This window comes from Narcine bancroftii, chromosome 7 (assembly GCF_036971445.1).
Source record: "Narcine bancroftii isolate sNarBan1 chromosome 7, sNarBan1.hap1, whole genome shotgun sequence".
NCBI lineage: Eukaryota > Metazoa > Chordata > Chondrichthyes > Torpediniformes > Narcinidae > Narcine > Narcine bancroftii.
In genome coordinates, this window is record NC_091475.1 from 119,268,415 (window position 1) to 119,282,589 (window position 14,175).

Consider the following 14,175-nt stretch of genomic DNA (forward strand, 5'->3'; position numbering starts at 1 on the left):
GATGGGGAATCAGAGGCGGGGAATCAGAGGCAGGGAATCAAACACGGGAAATCAGAGGCGGGGAATCAGAGTTGGGGAATCAGAGGCGGGGAATCAGAGCTGGGGAATCAGAGGTGGGGAATCAGAGTCGGGGAATCAGAGGCAGGGAATCGGATGTGCGGAATCAGAGATGGGGAATCAGAGGTGGGGAATCAGAGGCGGTGAATCTGAGATGGGGAATCAGAGGCGGGGAATCAGAGGCAGGTTATCAGACACGGGGATTCAGAGGCTGGGAATCAGACGGGGGGAATCAAAGGCGGGGAATGAAGCTGGGGAATCAGAGGCAGGGAATCAGAGTTGGGGATTCAGAGGCGGGGAATCAGATATGGGGAAACAGAGGCGGGGAATCAGAGGCGGGCAAACAGAGGCGGGGAATTAGATATGGGGAATCAGTGGTGGGGAATCAGAGGTGGTGAATCAGAGATGGGGAATCAGAGATGGGGAATCAGAGGTTGGGAATCAGAGGCAGGGAATCAGAGGCGGGGAATCAGAGGCGGGGAATGAGAGGCAGGGAATCAGATGTGCGGAATCGGAGATGGGGAATCAGAGGCAGGGAATCAGAGGCGGGGAATCAGAGGCAGGGAATCAGAGGCCGGGAATCAGATATGGGGAAACAGAAGTGGGGAATCAGAGGCGGGGAAACAGAGGCTGGGAATCAGGTATGGGGAATCAGAGGTGGGGAATCAGAGGCGGGGAATCAGAGCTGGGGAATCAGAGGTGGGGAATCAAAGTTGGGGAATCAGAGGCGGGGACTTAGATATGGGGAAACAGAGGCGGGGAATCAGAGACGGGGAAACAGAGGCGGGGATTCAGATATGGGGAATCAGAGGTGGGGAATCAGAGGCAGGGAATTAGATGTGCGGAATCAGAAATGGGGAATCAGAGGCAGGGAATCAGAATCAGAAGCAGGGAATCAGAGGCCGGGAATCAGAGGCCGGAATCAGATGCCGGGAATAAGAGGTCGGGAATCAGAGGTGGGGAATCAGAGTCCGGGAATCAGAGATGGGGAATCAGAGACGGGGAATGAGATATGGGGAATCAGAGGCGCGGAATCAGAGGCGGGGAAACAGTGGCGAGGAATCAGATATGGGGAATCAGAGGTGGCGAATCAAAGGCGGTGAATCAGAGATGGGGAATCAGAGCTGGGGAATCAGAGGCAGGAGATCAAACACGGGGAATCAGAGGCGGGGAATCAGAGCTGGGGAATCAGAGGCGGGGAATCAGAGTTGGGGAATCAGAGGCGGGGAATCAGAGCTGGGGAATCAGAGGTGGGGAATCAGAGTCGGGGAATCAGAGGCAGGGAATCGGATGTGCGGAATCAGAGATGGGGAATCAGAGGTGGGGAATCAGAGGCGGTGAATCTGAGATGGGGAATCAGAGGCGGGGAATCAGAGGCAGGTTATCAGACACGGGGATTCAGAGGCTGGGAATCAGACGGGGGGAATCAAAGGCGGGGAATGAAGCTGGGGAATCAGAGGCAGGGAATCAGAGTTGGGGATTCAGAGGCGGGGAATCAGATATGGGGAAACAGAGGCGGGGAATCAGAGGCGGGCAAACAGAGGCGGGGAATTAGATATGGGGAATCAGTGGTGGAGAATCAGAGGTGGTGAATCAGAGATGGGGAATCACAGGCGGGGAATCAGAGGCAGGGAATAGAACGCGGGGAATCAGAGGAAGGGAATCAGAGCTGGGGAATAAGAGGCGGGGAATCATAGTTGGGAATCAGAGGCGGGGAATCAGATATGGGGAAACAGAGGCGGGGAATCAGGGGCGGGGAAACAAAGGCGGGGAATCAGATATTGGGAATCAGATGTGGAGAATCAGAGGCGGGGAATCAGAGCTGGGGAATCAGAGGTGGGGAATCAGAGTTGGGGCATCAGAGGTGGGGAATTAGATATGGGGAAACAGAGACGGGGAATCAGATGTGCGGAATCAGGGGCGGGGAATCAGAGGCAGGGAATCAGAATCAGAAGCGGGGAGTCAGAGGCCGGGAATCAGAGGCCTGGAATCAGATGCTGGGAATAAGAGGCCGGGAATCAGAGGTGGGGAATCAGAGTACGGGAATCAGAGATGGGGAGTCAGAGGCGGGTAATGAGATATGGAGAATCAGAGGCGGGGAATCAGAGGCGGGGAAACAGAGGTGGGGAATCAGATATGGGGAATCAGAGGTGGCGAATCAAAGGCGGTGAATCAGAGATGGGGAATCAGAGGCGGGGAATCAGAGGCAGGGAATCAAACACGGGGAATCAGAGGTGGCTAATCAGAGCTGGGGAATCAGAGGCTGGGAATCAAAGTTGGGGAATCAGAGGCAGGGAATCAGATATGGGGAAACAGGGGCGGGGAATCAGAGGCGGGGAAACATAGGCAGGGAATCAGATATGGGGAATCAGAGGCGGGGAATTAGAGTTGGGGAATCAGAGGCGGGGAATCAGAGGCGGGGAAACAGAGGCGGGTAATCAAACACGGGGAATCAGAGGTGGGGAATCAGAGGTTGGGAATCAGAGGCAGGGAATCAGAGGCGGGGAATCAGAGGCGGGGAATCAGAGGCAGGGAATCAGATGTGCGGAATCGGAGATGAGGAATCAGAGGCAGGGAATCAGAGGCGGGGAATCAGATGCAGGGAATCAGAGGCCGGGAATCAGATATGGGAAACAGAGGCGGGGAATCAGAGGCGGGGAAACAGAGGCTGGGAATCAGATATGGGGAATCAGAGGTGGGGAATCAGAGGTTGGGAATCAGAGGCAGGGAATCAGAGGCTTGGAATCAGATGCAGTGAATCAGATGCGGGGAATCAGAGGCGGGGAACTAGAGCTGGGGAATCAGAGGCTGGGAATCAAAGTTGGGGAATCAGAGGCAGGGAATCAGATATGGGGAAACAGGGGCGGGGAATCAGAGGCGGGGAAACAGAGGCGGGGAATCAGATATGGGGAATCAGAGGCGGGGAATTAGAGTTGGGGAATCAGAGGCGGGGAATCAGAGGCGGGGATACAGAGGCGGGGAATCAAACACGGGGAATCAGAGGTGGGGAATCAGAGGTTGGGAATCAGAGGCAGGGAATCAGAGGCGGGGAATCAGAGGCGGGGAATCAGAGGCAGGGAATCAGATGTGCGGAATCGGAGATGTGGAATCAGAGGCAGGGAATCAGAGGCGGGGAATCAGAGGCGGGGTATCAGAGGCCGGGAATCAGATATGGGGAAACAGAGGCGGGGAATCAGAGGCGGGGAAACAGAGGCTGGGAATCAGATATGGGGAATTAGAGGTGGGGAATCAGAGGTTGGGAATCAGAGGCAGGGAATCAGAGGCTTGGAATCAGATGCAGGGAATCAGATGCGGGGAATCAGAGGCGGGGAATCAGAGCTGGGGAATCAGAGGCTGGGAATCAAAGTTGGGGAATCAGAGGCAGGGAATCAGATATGGGGAAACAGGGGCGGGGAATCAGAGGCGGGGAAACAGAGGCGGGAAATCAGATATGGGGAATCAGAGGCGGGGAATTAGAGTTGGGGAATCAGAGGCGGGGAATCAGAGGCGGGGAAACAGAGGCGAGGAATCAAACACTGGGAATCAGAGGTGGGGAATCAGAGGTTCGGAATCAGAGGCAGGGAATCAGTGGCGGGGAATCAGAGGCGGGGAATGAGAGGCAGGGAATCAGATGTGCGGAATCGGAGATGGGGAATCAGAGGCAGGGAATCAGAAGCGGGGAATCAGAGGCGGGGAATCAGAGGCCGGGAATCAGATATGGGGAAACAGAGGCGGGGAATCAGAGGCGGGGAAACAGAGGCTGGGAATCAGATATGGGGAATCAGAGGTGGGGAATCAGAGGCGGGGAATCAGAGCTGGGGAATCAGAGGTGGGGAATCAAAGTTGGGGAATCAGAGGCGGGGACTTAGATATGGGGAAACAGAGGCGGGGAATCAGAGACGGGGAAACTGAGGCGGGGATTCAGATATGGGGAATCAGAGGTGGGGAATCAGAGGCAGGGAATTAGATGTGCGGAATCAGAAATGGGGAATCAGAGGCAGGGAATCAGAATCAGAAGCAGGGAATCTGAGGCCGGGAATCACAGGCCGGAATCAGATGCCGGGAATAAGAGGTCGGGAATCAGAGGTGGGGAATCAGAGTCCGGGAATCAGAGATGGGGAATCAGAGGCGGGGAATGAGATATGGGGAATCAGAGGCGGGGAATCAGAGGCGGGGAAACAGTGGCGAGGAATCAGATATGGGGAATCAGAGGTGGCGAATCAAAGGCGGTGAATCAGAGATGGGGAATCAGAGATGGGGAATCAGAGGCAGGGGATCAAACACGGGGAATCAGAGGCGGGGAATCAGAGCTGGGGAATCAGAGGCGGGGAATCAGAGTTGGGGAATCAGAGGCGGGGAATCAGAGCTGGGGAATCAGAGGTGGGGAATCAGAGTCGGGGAATCAGAGGCAGGGAATTGGATGTGCGGAATCAGAGATGGGGAATCAGAGGTGGGGAATCAGAGGCGGTGAATCTGAGATGGGGAATCAGAGGCGGGGAATCAGAGGCAGGTTATCAGACACGGGGATTCAGAGGCTGGGAATCAGACGGGGGGAATCAAAGGCGGGGAATGAAGCTGGGGAATCAGAGGCAGGGAATCAGAGTTGGGGATTCAGAGGCGGGGAATCAGATATGGGGAAACAGAGGCGGGGAATCAGAGGCGGGCAAACAGAGGTGGGGAACTAGATAGGGGGAATCAGTGGTGGGGAATCAGAGGTGGTGAATCAGAGATGGGGAATCACAGGCGGGGAATCAGAGGCAGGGAATAGAACGCGGGGAATCAGAGGCAGGGAATCAGAGCTGGGGAATAAGAGGCGGGGAATCATAGTTGGGAATCAGAGGCGGGGAATCAGATATGCGGAAACAGAGGCGGGGAATCAGGGGCTGGGAAACAGAGGCGGGGAATCAGATATGGGGAATCGGATGTGGGGAATCAGAGGCGGGGAATCAGAGCTGTGGAATCAGAGGCGGGGAATCAGAGTTGGGGCATCAGAGGTGGGGAATTAGATATGGGGAAACAGAGGCGGGGAATCAGAGGCGTGGAAACAGAGGCGGGGAATCAGATATGTTGAATCAGAGGTGGGGAATCAGAGGCAGGTAATCAGATGTGTGGAATCAGAGATGGGGAATCAGAGGCAGGGAATCAGAATCTGAAGCGGGGAGTCAGAGGCCGGGAATCAGAGGCCTGGAATCAGATGCTGGGAATAAGATGCCGGGAATCAGAGGTGGGGTATCAGAGGCAGGGAATCAGAGGCGGGGAAACAGAGGTGGGGAATCAGATATGGGGAATCAGAGGTGGCGAATCAAAGGCGGTGAATCAGAGATGTGGAATCAGAGGCGGGGAATCAGAGGCAGGGAATCAAACACGGGGAATCAGAGGCGGGGAATCAGAGCTGGGGAATCAGAGGCTGGGAATCAATGTTGGGGAATCAGAGGCAGGGAATCAGATATGGGGAAACAGGGCTGGGGAATCAGAGGCGGGGAAACAGAGGCTGGGAATCAGAGGCGGGGAAACAGAGGTGGGGAATCAGATATGGGGAATCAGAGGTGGCGAATCAAAGGCGGTGAATCAGAGATGGGGAATCAGAGGCGGGGAATCAGAGGCAGGGAATCAAACACGGGGAATCAGAGGCGGGGAATCAGAGCTGGGGAATCAGAGGCTGGGAATCAATGTTGGGGAATCAGAGGCAGGGAATCAGATATGGGGAAACAGGGCTGGGGAATCAGAGGCGGGGAAACAGAGGCTGGGAATCAGATATGGGGAATCAGAGGTGGGGAATCAGAGGCGGGGAATCAGAGCTGGGGAATCAGAGGTGGGGAATCAAAGTTGGGGAATCAGAGGCGGGGACTTAGATATGGGGAAACAGAGGCAGGGAATCAGAGACGGGGAAACAGAGGCGGGGATTCAGATATGGGGAATCAGAGGTGGGGAATCAGAGGCAGGGAATTAGATGTGCGGAATCAGAAATGGGGAATCAGAGGCAGGGAATCAGAATCAGAAGCAGGGAATCAGAGGCCGGGAATCAGAGGCCGGAATCAGATGCCGGGAATAAGAGGTCAGGAATCAGAGGTGGGGAATCAGAGTCCGGGAATCAGAGATGGGGAATCAGAGGCGGGGAATGAGATATGGGGAATCAGAGGCGGGGAATCAGAGGCGGGGAAACAGTGGCGAGGAATCAGATATGGGGAATCAGAGGTGGCGAATCAAAGGCGGTGAATCAGAGATGGGGAATCAGAGCTGGGGAATCAGAGGCAGGGGATCAAACACGGGGAATCAGAGGCGGGGAATCACAGCTGGGGAATCAGAGGTGGGGAATCAGAGTCCGGGAATCAGAGATGGGGAATCAGAGGCGGGGAATGAGATATGGGGAATCAGAGGCGGGGAATCAGAGGCGGGGAAACAGTGGCGAGGAATCAGATATGGGGAATCAGAGGTGGCGAATCAAAGGCGGTGAATCAGAGATGGGGAATCAGAGCTGGGGAATCAGAGGCAGGGGATCAAACACGGGGAATCAGAGGCAGGGAATCACAGCTGGGGAATCAGAGCTGGGGAATCAGAGTTGGGGAATCAGAGGCGGGGAATCAGAGCTGGGGAATCAGAGGTGGGGAATCAGAGTCGGGTAATCAGAGGCAGGGAATCGGATGTGCGGAATCAGAGATGGGGAATCAGAGGTGGGGAATCAGAGGCGGTGAATCTGAGATGGGGAATCAGAGGCGGGGAATCAGAGGCAGGTTTTCAGACACGGGGATTCAGAGGCTGGGAATCAGACGGGGGGAATCAAAGGCGGGGAATGAAGCTGGGGAATCAGAGGCAGGGAATCAGTGTTGGGGATTCAAAGGCGGGGAATCAGATATGGGGAAACAGAGGCGGGGAATCAGAGGCGGGCAAACAGAGGCGGGGAATTAGATATGGGGAATCAGTGGTGGGGAATCAGAGGTGGTGAATCAGAGATGGGGAATCACAGGCGGGGAATCAGAGGCAGGGAATAGAACGCGGGGAATCTGAGGCAGGGAATCAGAGCTGGGGAATAAGAGGCGGGGAATCATAGTTGGGAATCAGAGGCGGGGAATCAGATATGGGGAAACAGAGGCGGGGAATCAGGGGCGGGGAAACAGAGGCGGGGAATCAGATATGGGGAATCGGATGTGGGGAATCAGAGGCGGGGAATCAGAGCTGTGGAATCAGAGGCGGGGAATCAGAGTTGGGGCATCAGAGGTGGGGAATTAGATATGGGGAAACAGAGGCGGGGAATCAGAGGCGTGGAATCGGAGATGGGGAATCAGAGGCAGGGAATCAGAGGCGGGGAATCAGAGGCGGGGAACCAGAGGCCGGGAATCAGATATGGGGAAACAGAGGCGGGGAATCAGAGGCGGGGAAACAGATGCTGGGAATCAGATATGGGGAATCAGAGGTGGGGACTCAGAGGTTGGGGATCAGAGGCAGGGAATCAGAGGCTTGGAATCAGATGCAGGGAATCAGATGCAGGGAATCAGAGGCGGGGAATCAGAGCTGGGGAATCAGAGGTGGGGAATTAGAGTTGGGGAATCAGAGGCGGGGACTTAGATATTGGGAAACAGAGGCGGGGAATCAGAGGCGGGGAAACATAGGCGGGGAATCAAACACGGGGAATCAGAGGTGGGGAATCAGAGGTTGGAAATCAGAGGCAGGGAATCAGAGGCGGGGAATCAGAGGCGGGGAATCAGAGGCAGGGAATCAGATGTGCGGAATCGGAGATGGGGAATCAGAGGCAGGGAATCAGAGGCGGGGAATCAGAGGCGGGGTATCAGAGGCCGGGAATCAGATATGGGGAAACAGAGGCGGGGAATCAGAGGCGGGAAAACAGAGGCTGGGAATCAGATATGGGGAATTAGAGGTGGGGAATCAGAGGTTGGGAATCAGAGGCAGGGAATCAGAGGCTTGGAATCAGATGCAGGGAATCAGATGCGGGGAATCAGAGGCGGGGAATCAGAGCTGGGGAATCACAGGCTGGGAATCAAAGTTGGGGAATCAGAGGCAGGGAATCAGATATGGGGAAACAGGGGCGGGGAATCAGAGGCGGGGAAACAGAGGCGGGGAATCAGATATGGGGAATCAGAGGCGGGGAATTAGAGTTGGGGAATCAGAGGCGGGGAATCAGAGGCGGGGAAACAGAGGCGGGGATTCAAACACTGGGAATCAGAGGTGGGGAATCAGAGGTTGGGAATCAGAGGCAGGGAATCAGTGGCGGGGAATCAGAGGCGGGGAATGAGAGGCAGGGAATCAGATGTGCGGAATCGGAGATGGGGAATCAGAGGCAGGGAATCAGAAGCGGGGAATCAGAGGCGGGGAATCAGAGGCAGGGAATCAGAGATGGGGAATCAGAGGCGGGGAATCAGAGGCGGGGAAACAGAGGCTGGGAATCAGATATGGGGAATCAGAGGTGGGGAATCAGAGGCGGGGAATCAGAGCTGGGGAATCAGAGGTGGGGAATCAAAGTTGGGGAATCAGAGTCGGGGACTTAGATATGGGGAAACAGAGGCGGGGAATCAGAGACGGGGAAACTGAGGCGGGGATTCAGATATGGGGAATCAGAGGTGGGGAATCAGAGGCAGGGAATTAGATGTGCGGAATCAGAAATGGGGAATCAGAGGCAGGGAATCAAAATCAGAAGCAGGGAATCAGAGGCCGGGAATCACAGGCCGGAATCAGATGCCGGGAATAAGAGGTCGGGAATCAGAGGTGGGGAATCAGAGTCCGGGAATCAGAGATGGGGAATCAGAGGCGGGGAATGAGATATGGGGAATCAGAGGCGGGGAATCAGAGGCGGGGAAACAGTGGCGAGGAATCAGATATGGGGTATCAGAGGTGGCGAATCAAAGGAGGTGAATCAGAGATGGGGAATCAGAGATGGGGAATCAGAGGCAGGGGATCAAACACGGGGAATCAGAGGCGGGGAATCAGAGCTGGGGAATCAGAGGCGGGGAATCAGAGTTGGGGAATCAGAGGCGGGGAATCAGAGCTGGGGAATCAGAGGTGGGGAATCAGAGTCGGGGAATCAGAGGCAGGGAATTGGATGTGCGGAATCAGAGATGGGGAATCAGAGGTGGGGAATCAGAGGCGGTGAATCTGAGATGGGGAATCAGAGGCGGGGAATCAGAGGCAGGTTATCAGACACGGGGATTCAGAGGCTGGGAATCAGACGGGGGGAATCAAAGGCGGGGAATGAAGCTGGGGAATCAGAGGCAGGGAATCAGAGTTGGGGATTCAGAGGCGGGGAATCAGATATGGGGAAACAGAGGCGGGGAATCAGAGGCGGGCAAACAGAGGTGGGGAATTAGATAGGGGGAATCAGTGGTGGGGAATCAGAGGTGGTGAATCAGAGATGGGGAATCACAGGCGGGGAATCAGAGGCAGGGAATAGAACGCGGGGAATCAGAGGCAGGGAATCAGAGCTGGGGAATAAGAGGCGGGGAATCATAGTTGGGAATCAGAGGCGGGGAATCAGATATGCGGAAACAGAGGCGGGGAATCAGGGGCTGGGAAACAGAGGCGGGGAATCAGATATGGGGAATCGGATGTGGGGAATCAGAGGCGGGGAATCAGAGCTGTGGAATCAGAGGCGGGGAATCAGAGTTGGGGCATCAGAGGTGGGGAATTAGATATGGGGAAACAGAGGCGGGGAATCAGAGGCGTGGAAACAGAGGCGGGGAATCAGATATGTTGAATCAGATGTGGGGAATCAGAGGCAGGTAATCAGATGTGTGGAATCAGAGATGGGGAATCAGAGGCAGGGAATCAGAATCTGAAGCGGGGAGTCAGAGGCCGGGAATCAGAGGCCTGGAATCAGATGCTGGGAATAAGATGCCGGGAATCAGAGGTGGGGTATCAGAGTCCGGGAATCAGAGATGGGGAGTCAGAGGCGGGGAATGAGATATGGAGAATCAGAGGCGGGGAATCAGAGGCAGGGAATCTGAGGCGGGGAAACAGAGGTGGGGAATCAGATATGGGGAATCAGAGGTGGCGAATCAAAGGCGGTGAATCAGAGATGGGGAATCAGAGGCGGCGAATCAGAGGCAGGGAATCAAACACGGGGAATCAGAGGCGGGGAATCAGAGCTGGGGAATCAGAGGCTGGGAATCAATGTTGGGGAATCAGAGGCAGGGAATCAGATATGGGGAAACAGGGCTGGGGAATCAGAGGCGGGGAAACAGAGGCTGGGAATCAGATATGGGGAATCAGAGGTGGGGAATCAGAGGCGGGGAATCAGAGCTGGGGAATCAGAGGTGGGGAATCAAAGTTGGGGAATCAGAGGCGGGGACTTAGATATGGGGAAACAGAGGCGGGGAATCAGAGACGGGGAAACAGAGGCGGGGAATTAGATGTGCGGAATCAGAAATGGGGAATCAGAGGCAGGGAATCAGAATCAGAAGCAGGGAATCAGAGGCCGGGAATCAGAGGCCGGAATCAGATGCCGGGAATAAGAGGTCAGGAATCAGAGGTGGGGAATCAGAGTCCGGGAATCAGAGATGGGGAATCAGAGGCGGGGAATGAGATATGGGGAATCAGAGGCGGGGAATCAGAGGCGGGGAAACAGTGGCGAGGAATCAGATATGGGGAATCAGAGGTGGCGAATCAAAGGCGGTGAATCAGAGATGGGGAATCAGAGCTGGGGAATCAGAGGCAGGGTATCAAACACGGGGAATCAGAGGCGGGGAATCACAGCTGGGGAATCAGAGGTGGGGAATCAGAGTCCGGGAATCAGAGATGGGGAATCAGAGGCGGGGAATGAGATATGGGGAATCAGAGGCGGGGAATCAGAGGCGGGGAAACAGTGGCGAGGAATCAGATATGGGGAATCAGAGGTGGCGAATCAAAGGCGGTGAATCAGAGATGGGGAATCAGAGCTGGGGAATCAGAGGCAGGGGATCAAACACGGGGAATCAGAGGCAGGGAATCACAGCTGGGGAATCAGAGCTGGGGAATCAGAGTTGGGGAATCAGAGGCGGGGAATCAGAGCTGGGGAATCAGAGGTGGGGAATCAGAGTCGGGGAATCAGAGGCAGGGAATCGGATGTGCGGAATCAGAGATGGGGAATCAGAGGTGGGGAATCAGAGGCGGTGAATCTGAGATGGGGAATCAGAGGCGGGGAATCAGAGGCAGGTTTTCAGACACGGGGATTCAGAGGCTGGGAATCAGACGGGGGGAATCAAAGGCGGGGAATGAAGCTGGGGAATCAGAGGCAGGGAATCAGTGTTGGGGATTCAAAGGCGGGGAATCAGATATGGGGAAACAGAGGCGGGGAATCAGAGGCGGGCAAACAGAGGCGGGGAATTAGATATGGGGAATCAGTCTTGGGGAATCAGAGGTGGTGAATCAGAGATGGGGAATCACAGGCGGGGAATCAGAGGCAGGGAATAGAACGCGGGGAATCTGAGGCAGGGAATCAGAGCTGGGGAATAAGAGGCGGGGAATCATAGTTGGGAATCAGAGGCGGGGAATCAGATATGGGGAAACAGAGGCGGGGAATCAGGGGCGGGGAAACAGAGGCGGGGAATCAGATATGGGGAATCGGATGTGGGGATTCAGAGGCGGGGAATCAGAGCTGTGGAATCAGAGGCGGGGAATCAGAGTTGGGGCATCAGAGGTGGGGAATTAGATATGGGGAAACAGAGGCGGGGAATCAGAGGCGTGGAAACAGAGGCGGGGAATCAGATATGGGGAATCAGAGGTGGGGAATCAGAGGCAGGTAATCAGATGTGCGGAATCAGAGATGGGGAATCAGAGGCAGGGAATCAGAATCAGAAGCGGGGAGTCAGAGGACGGGAATCAGAGGCCTGGAATCAGATGCTGGGAATAAGAGGCCGGGAATCAGAGGTGGGGAATCAGAGTCCGGGAATCAGAGATGGGGAGTCAGAGGCGGGGAATGAGATATGGAGAATCAGAGGCGGGGAATCAGAGGCGGGGAAACAGAGGTGGGGAATCAGATATGGGGAATCAGAGGTGGCGAATCAAAGGCGGTGAATCAGAGATGGGGAATCAGAGGCGGGGAATCAGAGGCAGGGAATCAAACACGGGGAATCAGAGGCGGGGAATCAGAGCTGGGGAATCAGAGGCTGGGAATCAAAGTTGGGGAATCAGAGGCAGGGAATCAGATATGGGGAAACAGGGGCGGGGAATCAGAGGCGGGGAAACAGAGGCAGGGAATCAGATATGGGGAATCAGAGGCGGGGAATTAGAGTTGGGGAATCGGAGGCGGGGAATCAGAGGCGGGGAAACAGAGGAGGGGAATCAAACACGGGGAATCAGAGGTGGGGAATCAGAGGTTGGGAATCAGATGCAGGGAATCAGAGGCGGGGAATCAGAGGCGGGGAATCAGAGGCAGGGAATCAGATGTGCGGAATCGGAGATGGGGAATCAGAGGCAGGGAATCAGAGGCTGGGAATCAGAGGCAGGGAATCAGATGTGCGGAATCGGAGATGGGGAATCAGAGGCAGGGAATCAGAGCTGGGGAATAAGAGGCGGGGAATCATAGTTGGGAATCAGAGGCGGGGAATCAGATATGGGGAATCAGAGGCCGGGAATCAGAGGCAGGGAATCAAACACGGGGAATCAGAGGCGGGGAATCAGAGTTGGGGAATCAGAGGCGGGGAAGCAGAGGCAGGGAATCAGACGCGGGGATTCAGAGGCAGGGAATCAGGGGCAGGGAAACAGAGGCGGGGAATCAGATATGGGGAATCGGATGCAGGGAATCAGAGGCGGGGAATCAGAGCTGGGGAATCAGAGGCGGGGAATCAGAGTTGGGGCATCAGAGGTGGGGAATTAGATATGGGGAAACAGAGGCGGGGAATCAGAGGCGTGGAAACAGAGGCGGGGAATCAGATATGGGGAATCAGAGGTGGGGAATCAGAGGCAGGTAATCAGATGTGCGGAATCAGAGATGGGGAATCAGAGGCAGGGAATCAGAATCAGAAGCGGGGAGTCAGAGGCCGGGAATCAGAGGCCTGGAATCAGATGCTGGGAATAAGAGGCCGGGAATCAGAGGTGGGGAATCAGAGTCCGGGAATCAGAGATGGGGAGTCAGAGGCGGGGAATGAGATATGGAGAATCAGAGGCGGGGAATCAGAGGCGGGGAAACAGAGGTGGGGAATCAGATATGGGGAATCAGAGGTGGCGAATCAAAGGCGGTGAATCAGAGATGGTTAATCAGAGGCGGGGAATCAGAGGCAGGGAATCAAACACGTGGAATCAGAGGCGGGGAATCAGAGCTGGGGAATCAGAGGCTGGGAATCAAAGTTGGGGAATCAGAGTCAGGGAATCAGATATGGGGAAACAGGGGCGGGTAATCAGAGGCGGGGAAACAGAGGCGGGGAATCAGATATGCGGAATCAGAGGCGGGGAATTAGAGTTGGGGAATCAGAGGCGGGGAATCAGTGGCGGGGAAACAGAGGAGGGGAATCAAACACGGGGAATCATAGGTGGGGAATCAGAGGTTGGAAATCAGAGGCAGGGAATCAGCGGCGGGGAATCAGAGGCGGGGAATCAGAGGCAGGGAATCAGATGTGCGGAATCGGAGATGGGGAATCAGAGGCAGGGAATCAGAGGCGGGGAATCAGAGGCGGGGAATCAGAGGCCGGGAATCAGATATGGGGAAACAGAGGCGGGGAATCAGAGGCGGGGAAACAGAGGCTGGGAATCAGATATGGGGAATCAGAGGTGGGGAATCAGAGGTTGGGAATCAGAGGCAGGGAATCAGAGGCTTGGAATCAGATGCAGGGAATCAGATGCGGGGAATCAGAGGCGGGGAATCAGAGCTGGGGAATCAGAGTCTGGGAATCAAAGTTGGGGAATCAGAGGCAGGGAATCAGATATGGGGAAACAGGGGCGGGGAATCAGAGGCGGGGAAACAGAGGCGGGGAATCAGATATGGGGAATCAGAGGCGGGGAATTAGGGTTGGGGAATCAGAGGCGGGGAATGAGAGGCGGGGAAACAGAGGCGGGGAATCAAACACGGGGAATCAGAGGTGGGGAATCAGAGGTTGGGAATCAGAGGCAGGGAATCAGAGGCGGGGAATCAGAGGCGGGGAATGAGAGGCAGGGAATCAGATGTGCGGAATCGGAGATGGGGAATCAGAGGCAGGG